Below are 15,664 nucleotides of genomic sequence, written 5' to 3' on the forward strand. Positions count from 1 at the left end.
ACAGCTGAGTGACCCGAGGCAGGTAAAATGACAAAATCCAGCCATTTCCACAGGGATAGCATCTCTGCAGTGGCGGCGGAGCCAGGAGCCCCCCTGCTCCTCCAGCTCTGCCACTGGCGCGGGACCTCCCGTGGGACAGGCAGTGCCTTCTCCCTGCATGCGTTTGTTCTGGGGATTAATGAGTTAGGCAACATCCATCGGAGGACTTTGAGATGAGTTTGTTTTTCTGATGGAGCTCTCTTTGGATAGTTTGTCCTGCATTTCTTCTCGTTCTGTGTTAAATACCAAGAATTTGCAACATCTTTTCCCAAATGCTTCTCCTTTGTTGATTTTTGTAAGGGCCTTCCCTAAACACAGCGGCTGCACTGTATGTAAGGAGCTGCAAAGTGATCTGCTGCCGAACACATAGAGTTAAGCTGCAAACAATAAAATGACCATTTTAAAAGGCATTTTTTCACTTATATCGTAGAACTCAGGCCATGACATCTTAGACAGCAGGAAGCCTTTCAGGTAGTGCCACTATTTTCAGTATATGCTGGATAGGTTACACCTCTGGGTAATGCTAAATGTAGTATTAAATGGTAGGAGGCCATGTTTTGTAGGACATGTTTGCTGACCTCCTTCCTCAAGAAGTTTGCATTGGTGCAATATTATTGGAAATTCCCACTTTCACTGTAGGATTTTATTTGAGATCATTAAAACCTTGTTTTTATTTTTGTAATTGGCCTAGGTCACCCGTCTTGGGGGAGGGGGAATATGGGGGTGTTGTTGGTTTTATTTTTTAACTTTTAATTTGAAGCACAGTTTTAACATTTGGATTGTTCGAAACAAAAACAAGAGAAGTCCCAACATGAACAGAATATTTTTAAAGGACTTTATGGCTCTAAGTTCCTAACACAGTCCAGATGTCTCCTATCTCTGCTCTTTCTGTAGCATTTTCTGGCGCAGTGTCGTTGCATTTTGAACGTGGTCCAAGCTGTGTGCCAAGTCCTGAAATAAAGTAAATCAGTGAGTTGTTCTTGGACGTTTCTCCTTAATCCAAACCAACCCAAATCAAACTTTAGCTCTGACCTCAGGACTGCACACTCAAATATTTTCCTTTGCCTCCTCAGTTTCAAAGTAGCAAAAGCAGGAGATTACCACTTTGCAATATTTAAACAGACGGCTTGTGCGACATCCGTGCAGCTGAAGCAACTGCGTTACTTGGGACGCGGTGCCTCTTAAAACAGCCGTGATGTTTGCCAGCGCTGCGATCCTCCATCGTGATTCCTATTGTTGGGCCAGGATGCGCGCTACGGCCACGCTGGAAAAGAGTTTCTTTGGAGGCGTGCATCGTGTCAACACTTAGATAGCAACCAGAGGAAATATTTTGTAGCGCTCTTTTGCGAATGTTTCTGCCCAGATGTCTTAGAAGTTATCAATAGGAAAAGAAACAGCAACCCCCAAATCAGCAGAAGTAAGCTTTAGGATAAACTAATCCTCATCTATCTTCCCTTATGCAAGCATGTGTCTCCATTGCATTTAAGCACCCCACTGGAGTTGGCCTGTCCCGCAAATAAAGCGTGACTGAGCGGGCCACCTCGTGTTGTTTAAGGTTCTAGTGACAGCAGGGCGGCTTACGTGGAAAAAAAGTATCGGGAGAGTAACGTTACCCTTCACAGCAGTGCAGTTGCTGGGCACAAGGAGATTAAAAGTAACTGACCCGTTTGTTGCGGAACATGGGCAGGTTTGAGACTCGCCGTTTTAATTCTTAGCTTTTGTCTTCTGGTCGGCCAGGTTCAGGTAAGTTAAATTAAACCATATCTGTTGTCCAGCCCTTTGCTCAACTCAACTTCCACTGAAACTGACGTGAAGCTTTCCTTTGACTTAGTAGGCTTGGCACTGGGTCCTCAGATGCGTGTGATCTACCAGGTCTCCTGTTGTGGCTGATCCTCCTAAGCACAGGCAGCGGTCACAGGGGGTTGCAGAAGTCCGGAGGCAATGCAGACACTGCTGGCTTGCGGTGGGGAACGACAGTTTCCAGCACGCTCTGTGCTGGCCTCTGTTCTTTCCCACTCTTTGGTTTGTCCTGGGCAGGATGCTTTAGAAAATCTTACCTGGGCCGAGCGATCAGCCTCACACAGGTTGACCACCAAACATGTTTAAATCATCGCAAATACTTTAATCATCGCTCTTATCAGACCGAGCCTGCCCCAAAACATTAGGGGGTCAGAGCTGGTGGTGTGGGTACAGAATTCACGTTCTTGGCCTTCCCGCTGCCGTTGTGTATGGATATGTGACTACTCAAGAAAAAAAACCTCTTTTTAACAAGGGAGTAGCAATGACTGTATCTGATAGAAATACAGTTGGGAATGTGTACTTGCCTGATTGTATTGCACAGTATCTGGACCAGGGTGATTACTTCCTTTGTTTTTATTAATCAGTTTTGTTCCCTCTGGTCTTCAAGCCAGTATGTGTCTTTCTGGCTGGATTCTGTACAAACATGACATGGGTAAGTAACAGATTCTGCCTTGGGGCCTGAGAGCACACAATTTACCTTTCAGGAGTAGCCAGAACAGCCATGTGCACAGGGCTGATCCATGGTTTTCCTGGTGAACCCTCTAACCCGAGGTAAATGTTCACTGCCGCTTTCGCTGGCTCTGTGGCAGTAATTGGACATGCAATTAAGAACTTATTATGCAACAGTGAATACCAGGGACAGCAGTAAATGAGATCTTTTGCAGAGAAATGCCCTAAAAAAGACCGATTTCAGCCCTAGCATGTCTTTCATCACTCAGCAGAGCTTTTGTATACACACGGCTTTATGTTTCCTGCGCGATGCCATGTTTGGTGCTCATCCCTTGGATGTTGAGGGCTGTTTTGCTTTCTCTCTGGAACATCAGGCCTGGACTGGCCGCTCACCCTGAGTTTCCCTTGTTTGTGCACTGTGCAACGAGTATTTCCCCCGAGTGCGGACCTCATCTGAACTCCATGTCAGAGCCTCTGTACTCTGTTTATTGGCTCCCCACACAGGGCTGGACCTGGTTGTTTTGTAGAGTGACCTTTCTGGAAGGGCTGACCAGGCGGGCTCGCTGGCTCGGGACCAGGAAACTGGTTCCTGACTCAGTCCAGTCTTTTGCTGCTGTTAACTTCTTGTAGCACCCTCAACCTAAGCTCTGAGAGCGGCATCACTGACCCTGCGGAAGGGATGTGTGAGCTTGGGTCCCCGCCTTTGTCCCGCCAGGAAGAACGTGAAGGTGGGTTTCGTGCTCTGCCCTGGAGGCTGGGAGCTGGGGAGCAGTCTGCCAGAGCACGAGCTGTGTGCCAGGGTCACGGGGAGTTTTCCTTCCTTGCTTGGAGCTTCTCGCTGGAGCCAGCTTAGCAGAGATGCAGGGAGAGAGGCTGCAGCGGGTGCACCCTTCATGTGTGTGTTTGCAGACAGATAAAAACTGCTTAGGAGATCTTGGGGGCTTGGAAAAAGGGGCGGTTGGAGATAAAGCTCTGTCAAGGGACAATGATAAAAGAACTGAGACTGAAAATGAAAGAGCTGCTGGGTGATAAGAGGAAGCTCCTGTGTTTTGAGAGCTGGGCTTCAGCCAGATAAAAATCTTAAAAGCCCCGTGCAGATCAGCAGAATAATGGTCTTGCCTAGGTTTTGCTTAATTTTCCTTCTGCCACCCAGGCTGTAGGAAGCAGTTTTCATGCTTCCCTGGCAGCGAGATTTTTGAATGTGGGAAACCTGATAGTGTGTCTGCTTAACTACCAGACTTTGGCCTGGTGCCCTCGCTGGTTTCCTTATGGAGTAAGCGCAGTGATGGGAAGAATGCGCTTCTTACACATGCAGTCATCTCGGTGATAGTAAACTGTAACACTGATACCCTGCTTAGCCTGCCTCTGCCTGCAGAGCCACCGCCACGCAGCGTGGGGGTCACGGACGGGATAACGAGGAGGCTGCTCTAGGCTTTGAATGCAAAAGAGAAACCAAAAGGGAAATGAAAACTTTTTTTTTTTCCTCTCTCTGATTTTTTTCGAGAAGCTGGAGATGTTTGTCCTAACCCGTCAACCCAAATGCATGCTAATCTAATTCACTCCGTTGAGAGTTTTGCAGTGACTGTAAGCAGTTTGCTTGCTTTGATTCAACATAAACAAGTGAACATCTTGCTGGTTGTGAAGGTAGCAACAGAAAGCCTCGCTATGCTCTAGCAGCAGTTTTCCCAAGTCAGTCCATTTTAACGTGGCCAGTTCGTCTGCAGAACGTAACGAGAATGTGCTTGGATGTTTAAAAAGCTGTGCTACAACCATATGAATGACTCGTAGTACACACACACACACACAAAAACAAACCAAAAACAACAACAACAAAAGAAAAAACAACGCAGGCATTTTGGAGGGTTTCACTTACAGTTTTACTAAAGCAATATTGTTTTAATATCATTTTGCATGATGTTCAGGTCAAATAGAAAGTAATTTAAGTAATACAAGTAAGAACAGCAACCCGCTAGGAAGCCCCAGTCTGTGTATGTGACTGATGGTGTACCAAATTGCATTTGTAAAGCCTGCCAAACAAAAGCAACATGTTTTGAATTATAGAAATATAAACTGAAAATATGAAGGCGATGAGTTTATAGGGGAGACAAAAGACTCTTCTGAAATGATGAGAAAACGGTTTCATTTTATTGGAGTTTTAATGTTTATATTTTGTTTTTGTTTTTATTTTTATTTGGGATATGTGTTTAGAAAATCAGCTTGCTGTAGATGTGTGCTAATTTCAGACTGTGCTTTCCAGCAGTCCCAAGTGGGAAGGAAAGTGCAGGTATCAAGCATTCTAAAAATGAGTTTAAGATCCAGAGGAATCAACAGCTAGGACACACAGGTCTTGGTAATGCAAAATACTGCATACTCTGAAATCCTATTGGAAATTGAGAGCTCTGCAATGTGCAGAATTGGAGCCAAGAAGCTTTCAAGCCAGGTATAGATGTGCACTAGGAAGTGATTTGGCAAACACTCTTTTCATCATGACAGAGCTATTTGTGATGGTAAATGCTTACGGGATCCTTATGCCTTCGTCCTGAGCTACAGCCATGCACAATTGCAGTGTAGAAGTCTGATGCAAAGCCTAATTAAATTGGGGGAGGTTTGAATTGGCTACGCTGGCCTTTGGATTAAATCTTGAGACTTCAGTTCTGAAGAAGACTTTTACTTAGTGTCTAAGCAGTGTATATACTAAAGGACATGATTTCTAACAGTTATAATTATTGGGGAGTGCTTCGGTTTTCTGTTGGGAAGTATAATTTTCAAGGAAGAATATTGCTGAAATATCATCAAAGTTTTGCATATGGTACGTGTCAAGTGACAAACTGCTTGGTGGTGTGGTGGCGAACAAAGGAATGTTTATTAGTACTCATTAAGATTGTCAGATGAGTTCTGCCAGTTGTTAAGATACCCACTGCGGACTGCTACCCCAGTGGATCTGATAAATCACAGCATGGTTAACTTCTCTTAATGACCTGGAGAGCCTTTGCTAGTGTGGTACGTGGGGCTCGGCTTCACCTCTGCTGACTGGAGGTGCTGGAGGTGAGAAGCACTGCGTGGGTCTGATCCTGCCAGGGTACTGCCTCTGAAAGTGCTCTGCTCTTTCCTTACCTGTTAGAGTCTATTTTCCTTCAAAATTCGATCCTCCAACAAAATGCCTCAAATGAGATGGTGCAAATCAATGGTGTAGTGCTTCAAAAATATTCTATTTGTCTCAAAAAAAAAAACCAACAAAACAAAAACCATCCAACAACACATTATGATTGGGCAGCGTTGCTGGTGGATCTTTGATGGGGAAGTTAAACCACGTGTTTGTGTCCGAAACCAAATCCAAAATCAGTGGCAAAGCAAGATGTGGAAGAAGAACTACTGGAGTCCAAGTTAAACAACCTGAGTGAATATTGGAAAAAAAAAAAAAAAAGATAAAACCCTCTTTTTTAACACAGCAAGCCAGTTGTCTTTATTACAGACACCTTTGGTGATGAAGATTTTTCAAGTCAAGTTATGTTTTAGTTGTACAAAGATTTAAAAGGAAAAAAAACCTGATGAGCTGTTCTTAAAACGATATTCCCGTCTGGAAATGCTCAAGGAATTTTTCTGAATTGTTCCAAACCTTCCCCACCAGTCCTGAAGTTTTTTTGAGAAATGATGTTTCTAATACTTGGTGACAGGTTTATATCTTCAAATCCTTGTACAAACACGAAGTAAAGTGTTTAACTACATGCTACTGGAAAATAAGGGTTAGTGTTTAACTGGAGTGTGTCATTCAGCCTTTTCTCTTTTTAGTTTCATTAACCAAAAAAATCTAATAATAGCATATTTCTTAGTTGTGGGTGACTTTTCTTCTACTGCGATGAAGGTGTTCTGTGATCCTATGTTTGTGCCTTACTTGTTTTCCCACTAAGTATGTAATAACGTGTAATAAAGGCCAGGAAAATAGGTCAGCATCAGTCAGCATCCCTGTCTCCGATCCTGAAGACTGCTAGAACACCTCCCTTGTCAGTTGCTAAGTCGTATAGCTTTCTTGTTGCTGCTTGTTCATTGTTCCTTTGTCCTTAGAGGTCAGAGATAAATTGCAGAAAGCAGGTTTTCAGCTTGCTCGACGAATATGTTAGTACTAATTTCCATGTGGTACCAGACAAGCGTCGCTTACATTTCATTAGCATTGTCATTGACTGTTTCCTGAAGAGTTGTACTGGTAAGTCTGCATTTATATCCCTCAGGGAATGAATTGAACCACCCCTGGTAACAGCTAAGGGGAAATTAATAATATACCTTCCCCATGTTGAAGGGAGAGTAAGAAAGCCAGTGTGACATGTACCTGAAATTACCCAGCTAGGAGCAACCACTACAAGGGATGCAAGTGGTTGGAGCAGTTCTTTGTCTAGTTGGAGAAGTTGCTCGAACTCGCAGGATAAACATCATGTCAGTCGTGACGTTTTCTCCGTTTCAGTGAGTCAGATTTTTTGCTCTGTTTGTCTGGGTCTTTCAAACAGCAGCAGAGGAATGATAAACATTGAGACTGGGACCTTCTGAAAATGAAGCCATTTTTTCCTCGGGAAGAATTTTCCTGCACGTGGGAAACTTGCTGTGACCAGAATTGCAGGCACCCGGTGGCACTGTATTAATTAAAGAATCGAGGGCATTCATTCTCTCTCACCCTGAACAGGGTTTTGCTGTACTTGTGGTCATCCTGAGCAAATCCTTGTGTCTTTATTTGTGTTGTGTGTGTGTGTGTGTGTTTTTCTTTTTTATTCCATTAGGCCAGTAGCATTCAATAAACAATGTTAACTTTATGTAGCTGCTAAATACACTGACCTTTAGTACTGGTTTGCACAAGCCATATACAATGTGAGTAGCACTGAAATATCAAGACTGATTTAAGCAAGTCGTTGTGCTGCAATCAAAACAGGACATTTTTATTACCGAACGTATACTGCATCAGCTAGGGCTTTAGCATTTCCCAGAACTAGGTCTGGCTTTCTGTCTTTTGATGCTTTGGTGTGTTACCCTTTTCCTTTCCGTCTCTGTTTCCTCACCTGAAAAACAGAAATAAAAATTCTGCATCCTCGGGAATAACCAGGTTAATATTTGCTGAGTGCTTTGAAGCTGTATGGTCCCATGATACGCTGTACGGGGTCAACGTGACTATTGCTAAATCACACTCTAGTCAGAATTACAGTCATTAATAGCTCTGAGTCTGGGGAAAGAGTCACTGCAAATACTGTAACAGCTACTTTAACTGTTTCCTTTTAAGCAAACAAAACCTCTTGACGTTTCTGCTGAGCAAGTTATAATGGCTTAACTTATTAAAATGCTGCAGAGTGTTGCTCTTTACTGGCCACAGCAACCTTTTTTTCTTTTCATGGAACCAACCGATTAGTGAAATCCCACCAAAAATGATGGCAGTTCTTCAGCTCAGTGGATTTGGAGAGGGTCTTTCATGCTGTAGCTCAAGTTTTTGCCCTGAAAGCATGCAAGCCGCAGTAATTCAACAACAGGAGAAAAGGGGAACCTAAACTCAGTGACGCACGTTCGGTAATTCCACTTCCCGTTCCTAGTGTCTTGGCTTTGGGTTTTCAGCGCATTAATCAGCTTTGTAGAGGGGAATGGCCTGTTTTAACTGAATTTAACTCTGTACTTCCCGGTAGGTTGATGCTACTGGACCAGCAATTCTTTGAGGGAGCAGGATGGGGAGGTGCTGCCAGGCGAGGGCTTCCTTGTGGGACACACGGAGAGCTGTGCTAGGGGCTCACAGTTGCATCGTGACAGATACAGTAGGAGAGGTATTTTTGGCTTCAGGGCCTCCCTTGGATGTGCACTGAGCCTCCTCAAGATGAGAAAGGTGAGAAAAATGGGAGACAGAGCAGCAGAGCAGCCTGGCAGCTGCAAAGTTCAATGTTCTTGGCTATAAATATGGCTTCACATAAATTTTCAGTATCTTGGTTTCACCACCTGTAAAACGTAGGCAATTTCTCCACGTATAATCTCTTAATAATAGCTGATGTTGGAAAAAGGAAAGCAAAACAAAACCAAAAAAAACCAAGAAAACAACAACAACAATAAAGAATAACCCACCCCCAAAACAAATAGAGGAAAGTGAGGTTGGAGGAGCTGTTAAGCTTTTTCTCAGGTATGAGCCAGTTCAAAGTTCTTCAGTCAGTCTTCTCCTTTGTGTTTCGCAAAACAGAAAGCGTTTCCATAGGGTCATGAACGCAAACATTACAAACAAAAACACAGGCACTGCAAGAGAGAACTGAAATTTTCAAACCGAGTCAAAAACACGGTGTAGAAGTGTGGGATTATGGTCTGAGCGGACAGCTCGAAAAAAAAACAAGAGCGGTGACAGGCCGAAGGCGGGTTTGGCAAGCGCGTTTTGCAAGCGGGAGATGCTGGGCCGGGGGAAGTGGGTTAATCCTGGCGGCCAGTTCTCGTTTCGTAGGCCTCAGCTGTCTGCTTCGTGAACTCTTGTGGGAGACGTGCAAGGTGAAAGGTTTATTGGTCAAGAGAGCCAGGAAGTGGATTCGAAGCGAGAGGCTAACACAGATCTTAGTCGCAGCCGGCTCTTCGCCACGGCCCTGGGTGCTCCTTGGGCCAAGATGGCAGGCAGCTCCATTTTGCTTTGCCTCACACCTCAGCTGGAGGCCTGGCGGTGCTCAGGACCTTCATTAGGAGGACCTAATTAGGAGGACTTCTGCAAATTGACACTGGGGCTACAGTGAGGAGATGGAGGACTGCATTTTATCTCATTTACTCATTCCACTAGCTGATCAGAACCAGGCCCAAACACATTGTTTCTAGGCTTGATGCCACCTTCCTTTTTATCCTTCTCCCTCTTTTGCCCTGTTGTGATAATTCTGAGGCAACAGACAAAGGAAAACCTTTCACACCTGGGGTTCCTGCTGGGTTTTTGCCACACGGTGTCTGGTCTGGAGACTGGTCGAAGCTCCTGAGGGTGCAGTTGTGGTTAAGCTGCCTCCGTCCATGCTGGGAGCAGCAGGGCTGTCAGCCTGGGGCTGCCCTGCATTCCCCCCTCCTGTGCACCTGCTTGGCTTGTGCAGCCGCATAGTTGCCTCAAGGATGTGGCCGATCTGAGGAATTCTTATTATTTTGCTTCCTATAGGGTTAATTCCTAGCCAGACCTGTTCTTGGTTTAAACTGCAAAATTTAAGTCTCTCAAATTCCTTTGCGAGTGGGTGGGAGTTGAGGGTGCCCGGCCCTTACGAGAAGCCCTCTGTGTTTTGCAGGATGAGACCACAAAGCGCTGTGGTGATTTGCACAATGTTCATTTTTAGATCAGTCTGAGATATTTTGGGTAGAAGATTATTTGGGGAAAAGTGGGGGAGTTCTTGCTTTTCTGGTACAGAAAAAAATTCAAATCGTTTCTCATAACTTCAGGCTGTGAAGGTTTTGTTTTAGCAGCGTGCATGTGATGGGCGTACCCTGCGAGGAAAGAAATGGTGTTTATCTAAGATGCACGGCAGTGAATGACAGGACAAAGGTTAGGTGTGCGTTGAGAAGGCTGGGCATCGATTTCCTGAAGGTGTTTTTTGAAAGCTACAGCTATCTGGGAGCATGAGATCTCAGTCTACACAGTTAGGCATGTTTTGATGAAAAATCACTGAAAAAGATGCGTCAGTCTCACTCTTCTCTTGTGCAGAGATGACAATACTGTCAGCTTTCTGATACTTCACTGAAACAGTGCTGTGTTCAAGTCTGGCTCAGTGATTTTGCATGGACTTCACCCCATGTTTAAGATAATTGCTGCAATACATTTCTTCCCGAGACTAAATTGATTTCTGAATGGCATAATTATTTCTTCACCGCTTATCAGGCCGGTCTCTCCAGGCAGTTTGTTTAAAGATCAGATCCTTTATGCTCATGGGGGCACTGCGGGAAGCTTTGTTGATGGACTGGTAAACAATTAAAAAATCCAAGATCAGAAAACACCAGGCTTCTTGAAGTAGAGCCTGGTAGGTATTTATTTTGACTGTCAGGTTTAATTAAGCTTTGAGTTCCTTCAATTTTTGAGAGTCATGTGTTGTTAAGTGGTAACTTCAGAGCATTTAACGTACCTTTAGCAGTCCTGGCTGCAACACCTGTGTGAGCTAGTCGCAGCAAAAAAACGCTGCTTAGCTTCTGCAGAAAGGCCCCTGTATCCCTCTGCTTTGTCTGTGCATGTTTCATTCCAGGCTTACTGAGCTGCCTTTGAGAAAAACAAAAGCAAGAGAGAAGCAAGACGTGGATCTGTTGACAGCTATGACAGATCAAATTCCAAGCCAGGCCATGGGATTCCTGCGAAGGGGCTACTTAAACAGGACTCTCCTTTGATTAATTGGAGATAGGGTGACACCTTGGACGTCAGAACTGTATTTGAGCTTGGAATCAGACACAGAGGGTCAAAGAGATGAGATGCTTAAGGGCTGAAATGTGATCGCCGCCGCTTCCCTCCCTCCCTCTCTCCTTTCTGGCTGTTGTACAGACCTGCAGGTCCTGCGCATGTGGCTTCGGTTTACGTTCAATGCTAGCGCTGCTAATCATGGGTTTAGAAGCCTGCAGCAGAGTTGATTGCTTTTCTCCATTACCCAATGTTTTCTAGCATTGTCAGGCTAGAAATCAAACTTCCTTGCAGCCCTCTTGGTTCAGGCTTTGGAAACTTCTGCTTATTGCCCAACTACCCATTGAAGACTGGCTTATTTTGTCCTAAGCAGGTCTCTCATTAAGGGCAATGTTTTTTGAGCGGTTAATGACTTCTGCTTATCTGTTCTGATAGAACTCTTCTACATGTTTCTTTTTTCAAGTCGTGATTGCCAGTATAATAAAAAAGTAAGGAAAGTCTATGGAAATCAAGATTTACTGCCGTCAGTGCCTTGGTAGTGGATACTGCAGGGCAATGCAAGGAAACAGTTTACAGCGTAAATGTAAATCTCTGAGTGCCTTCTTGATATCTCTGCGAGAAGAATATTTGGTCTTCTCTTCTTCCCGTCATTCTTTCCTTGGGCTGTGGACTTCAGCCAGACTGCTGGTACAAGATGAAAGACTTGGGATAGAGTTCAGCTTACTTGAACAGTTTAAAGCTAGGTGTCTAATTAAACTAGTGTGCGAAAATGCTGTTACTGTCAGCTGACTTCAGTGGCTGCTGAGAGTAATTCCTACTCCACAGGTTTAATTGTTTAGTGTCCAAAGGGCAGCCGTTTAGCAGGGACTCAAATCAGGCCTTTATAGAGCATTGATACTCTCCGGGGACTCTGGTTACACTGAGACTACCTTTCTAGCTACGTATTTAAAGAGGCAGTTCGAAACTGTGTGAACACTTGGAGAAATCAGGAAATTAGTAATTAGCAGAACTTTTGAACTCTGTTCCACTTTGAGTCCAACCAGCTTTGGTAGTGACCAGAAGCTTTCAGTACTCAACAGCTTTCCAACTGTTACCAACAGTATTGTTTGGGAGTGCTTGTCCCACTTTTATTTTGGGTTATAGAGATGCCAGTGTCTTTCAGTGACTGCTGCTGCGTGGTGATTTTTCTCCTGGGCAGATCTGAGGAATGTTAACAGGGACACTAAGCCATGACATTAGTACTCTGCCAGGTGTTTCTCCCCGTACTATTGGTCGGACTCCTTTTTGAGAGTTGCTTTTCTGAGTTCAAATAAAAAATACCTAAGACATGCTATAGAATTTCTCTCAAGTAAACATGTGAAGGCTAGCTGCTGGGGAGCAGAAATTATTCCATGTTTCCAGGGCTACTTTGGAGCAGTGTTGTACGAGTCTTGGCCTTATTTTTTAATGGAAGAATTATAAATCCAGTTCTACACTAAACTTCAGTCAAAAAGCTGAGAAGTGATTTAGTATAGCGAATAGTGCTGTTGGTGTCAGTGAATGATGGACTGCTCTCAATAAATTCGCCTGACCTTTCTTTTAAAGCACGCTTCTTAATTGAGGTGATCCTGGTGGATGACCTGCGTTGAAAACTGTCAAAGACAAAACCCTTGTTTGGAAAAAAGAGGCAAGCAACATTTATGTTACAGCCAGAAGGGCTCCGTGGGGTAGCGTACTCTTTACAAAAGAAATAATTATGCAGAAACACATGCCAAGAACAACGTGGTTTGGGAATTTGATTCATTACCTGAGTATAATGACCAGAGTTTGAACCCAGCGTGCAACCAAGAGGCCATTTAAAACAATTATGTCTTTCAAATGGGGAGACATAAACAGCAGCAGAAGCGTAACTCCTTTTGTAGTTTACCTGTGCCCAAGGCCATTTCACCTTTCTGCAAGCCGTAAACGAAGTATCGTGGAAGTTGCGCTGGGTTCACCCAGGTGCTGCCTGTCCTGAAATGGCTATTGCACGACCCGAAACTAAGAGCCTTTGGTACAGGAGGATTCGGACCGGAGGGGCGAAAGGATGAAGTCCTGCGCGTTGCATGGTACAGCCATCCTGCTGCTGCTGTCCTCCACGTGTGGCAGGTGACCGAGGACCTTAGCAGCATGCTGTATTGGTCTGTATTGACAGGCAGAAGAGAAGAGATAATTAACTCCGTGAGCTTGTTTGCTGTTGTTTTGTTTTGAAGGAGCATTACAGTTCTAACCGATAATGCTGAACAATATAAAGACCAATATTAAGTTGTCTCGTTCTGGGTTTTAGCTTTTTTTTTTTTAATCCACCCCATAGCTTTTGAGACTGGCCTTAGACTAAGCTTTGAGTGGCTGCTCTTTTTGTGACTGGATCATTATATGTAAAAATGAGCAGTGCTGCAGAGTTACCATGGAAGCCATGCAGATGGGATTTCTAGCGCGCAAGTTGCAATGACAGGGAGACAGGACTTTTTAAAATAAAAACCTCTTTTTAGCTGCTTGTAAATGACACGCTTCTGTTTACATAGACACTCTACATACATAATGCATTTAGGTACGTTCTGTACATTGGGCAATCTCCTTTTGCAGACAAGTTAAAAATCTAACTTGTTTGTTAAATGGTTTTGGGGCTGTTGGGAAGATCTCAAAACTGGAATTGTTTCATAATCCCTCGGCCTCCCACAAAATCATTCTGCTAAGACTTTGGCTTTCCGTAATGTGTGTTTTTCAGATTTGGCAGCTCTCGAGTGCTTTTGTTGTTCAACTAATGCAACAACAGATTAATGTGAGGCAGACCTGCATGCTAGAAATAACTCATTTAGTTGTCTCTGAAGCCCTTGAGATTTTCATACGCTTCTGAGATAGGGCTACTTGTTTTCAGTGCAGAACTGTCAGTGGGAATGTTTCATCGGGTCGTGTTTGTGTTCCCTACGCCATGGTGTGTCGGTGAGCCCTGTCTTGGAGTAGTTCTCTTGTGCACTCTTGGCTGTGCAGATGCAGAGCACAAGGGTGGCCTCTGTCAGAAGCTTTGTGGTCAGAGTAATCAGTGATCTCTTGGTCAGTGTAGGCAGCGGGTCACATGGAGCATTTTTTTCCTAGCCCTGTGTGATGGATCTATCTGATCCAATGGCCTCGTGTAGTATTTCCCTTTTATTTTCATCTCCGTTCTCCTCCACAGTATGCTTTTTTGATGCCATCAAATATAGCTTTTCTTTCACGTTCACTTCCAGGCTCTAGTCTGAGTGCTTGCCGTTTGCTTCTGTGCTATATTTATGTCATGAAAAAGCCATGAAGATGGTAGCAGTGTTGGCCAAATACGCTTGCCCTTTTCTTTCCTTCATCTTGGAACAGCAATAGACCTTGGGTGGGCGTCTTCCCGTTTTTAGGCGAGGTACTGTGGTAATTACACAATTTAGGTGTATCCTAGATGAAAATAGTGTATTACCTAATATAGAACAGTCCAGGAAACAATATGGTGTTGACATTGCATTTTTCCAGTCGTGTTTTGAGGTTGGTTGTTTCCTTGTAGAAGAATATGTGTCCTTGGATAAGGCTGTTCGTGCCAAATAAATAAGCAAGCGTTTCAACTTCTAGGATAATTCTCTGATGAGAACGGAAGATAGTCCCAGTTATCCCTATTTTTACTGGAAAAGCCACACCGTCTTTCACCGCTGCAGGACACGGTTATAGTTAGTAAACCAACCTTTGAAATAAAAACAGAGCAACTTTTTCGGATGAGGAGTAAACACAAGACTGCTAAATCCTTCTCAGGGGTACCGTATCCCTGTGTGGTATTGATTTCTGAGCAGGTTTTGTGTGACGTCTCAGAATGTGATTCATAGGTATTGACCTGCACGGTAACTTGGCAGGTGGCTGAAAACCAAACAAACAGCATTGCCCTGGCCCCCCTGCCCCTGCAGTCCCGGATTTGTCCCTCCACCATCCAAATCCTGACTTCATGGAGCTGGAGCTCCCTGGGCAGGGTGGTCTCCTCCTAACCAAACCTTTTGTCCGAGCAATGCTCAGGCGGAGGGAATCTGGTCCCGACAAGCTCCAGCCTTGCTGACTGCATTTAACTCCAGCTCGTACTCCTCAGGCGCTGAAGGGTCTATAACAGACACACATGTACATTATTTCCTGTTTGATTTAATTTTAGATGAAGCAGAAATTGGGTATGATTTCAATGAAGAACAGTGCCGGAGGGGTAAAGAAAGAATTGTTGAGATGCATGAAGAAAAATAATTTTGTATCAAACCCTCAGTACATGAGAAGAATTAATCACAGTTCCTCAAAAATAGGCAGAGCTCTGTTCACCTTTCTAATTAATCAATTTCAAGTTAATCAGTTATCGGTTCTGCTTGAGCATGAAACCTTTGAGTGTTTACTTTTGGTCACTTGCAGTAGATCTCCGGCGACATGAGTAACCTTCAGATGTCAGATGATAACAAGTTTCTCTTTTGCTGAGTGATAAATGAGAAATTTTTGCTTCGTAGCTGACCCCATGAGCAGTCTTCAGAAACGCATTTATTTTCTCTTTCTACCTGAGTTTTTCCTCGTAAAACGCCGTCAGCTCTTTGCACAAGAGGTTATGAAAGCATTAATCATCCGGTGCCTTTTTGGGCTTGTCGTCGGTGCGGTCGTCACGTCGGTGCTGCTGCCGTAGTGCTGGAGCGGAGCAAGGAGTGACTGCAGCGTGAAACATCGGGAGCCGGGCCGGGAGCTGGCCGAGCAGAGAGGCTGGCTCAGCAGGAAGTGGTTGATGAGTTACCAGCGGTACGGGCTTAAGACGAAACTTGAGTT

At 44.3% G+C, this 15,664-nt stretch overlaps 1 protein-coding gene across 2 annotated transcripts in view; it reads left to right on the top strand.

Annotated features, from left to right (window-relative positions):
- The window catches only part of CMIP (c-Maf inducing protein), a 128,823-nt gene that overhangs the window by 18,640 nt on the left and 94,519 nt on the right, over nucleotides 1-15,664 (top strand). The window lies entirely within an intron of this gene.

This window comes from Anser anser (assembly GCF_964211835.1).
Source record: "Anser anser genome assembly, chromosome: 11".
Lineage (NCBI taxonomy): Eukaryota > Metazoa > Chordata > Aves > Anseriformes > Anatidae > Anser > Anser anser.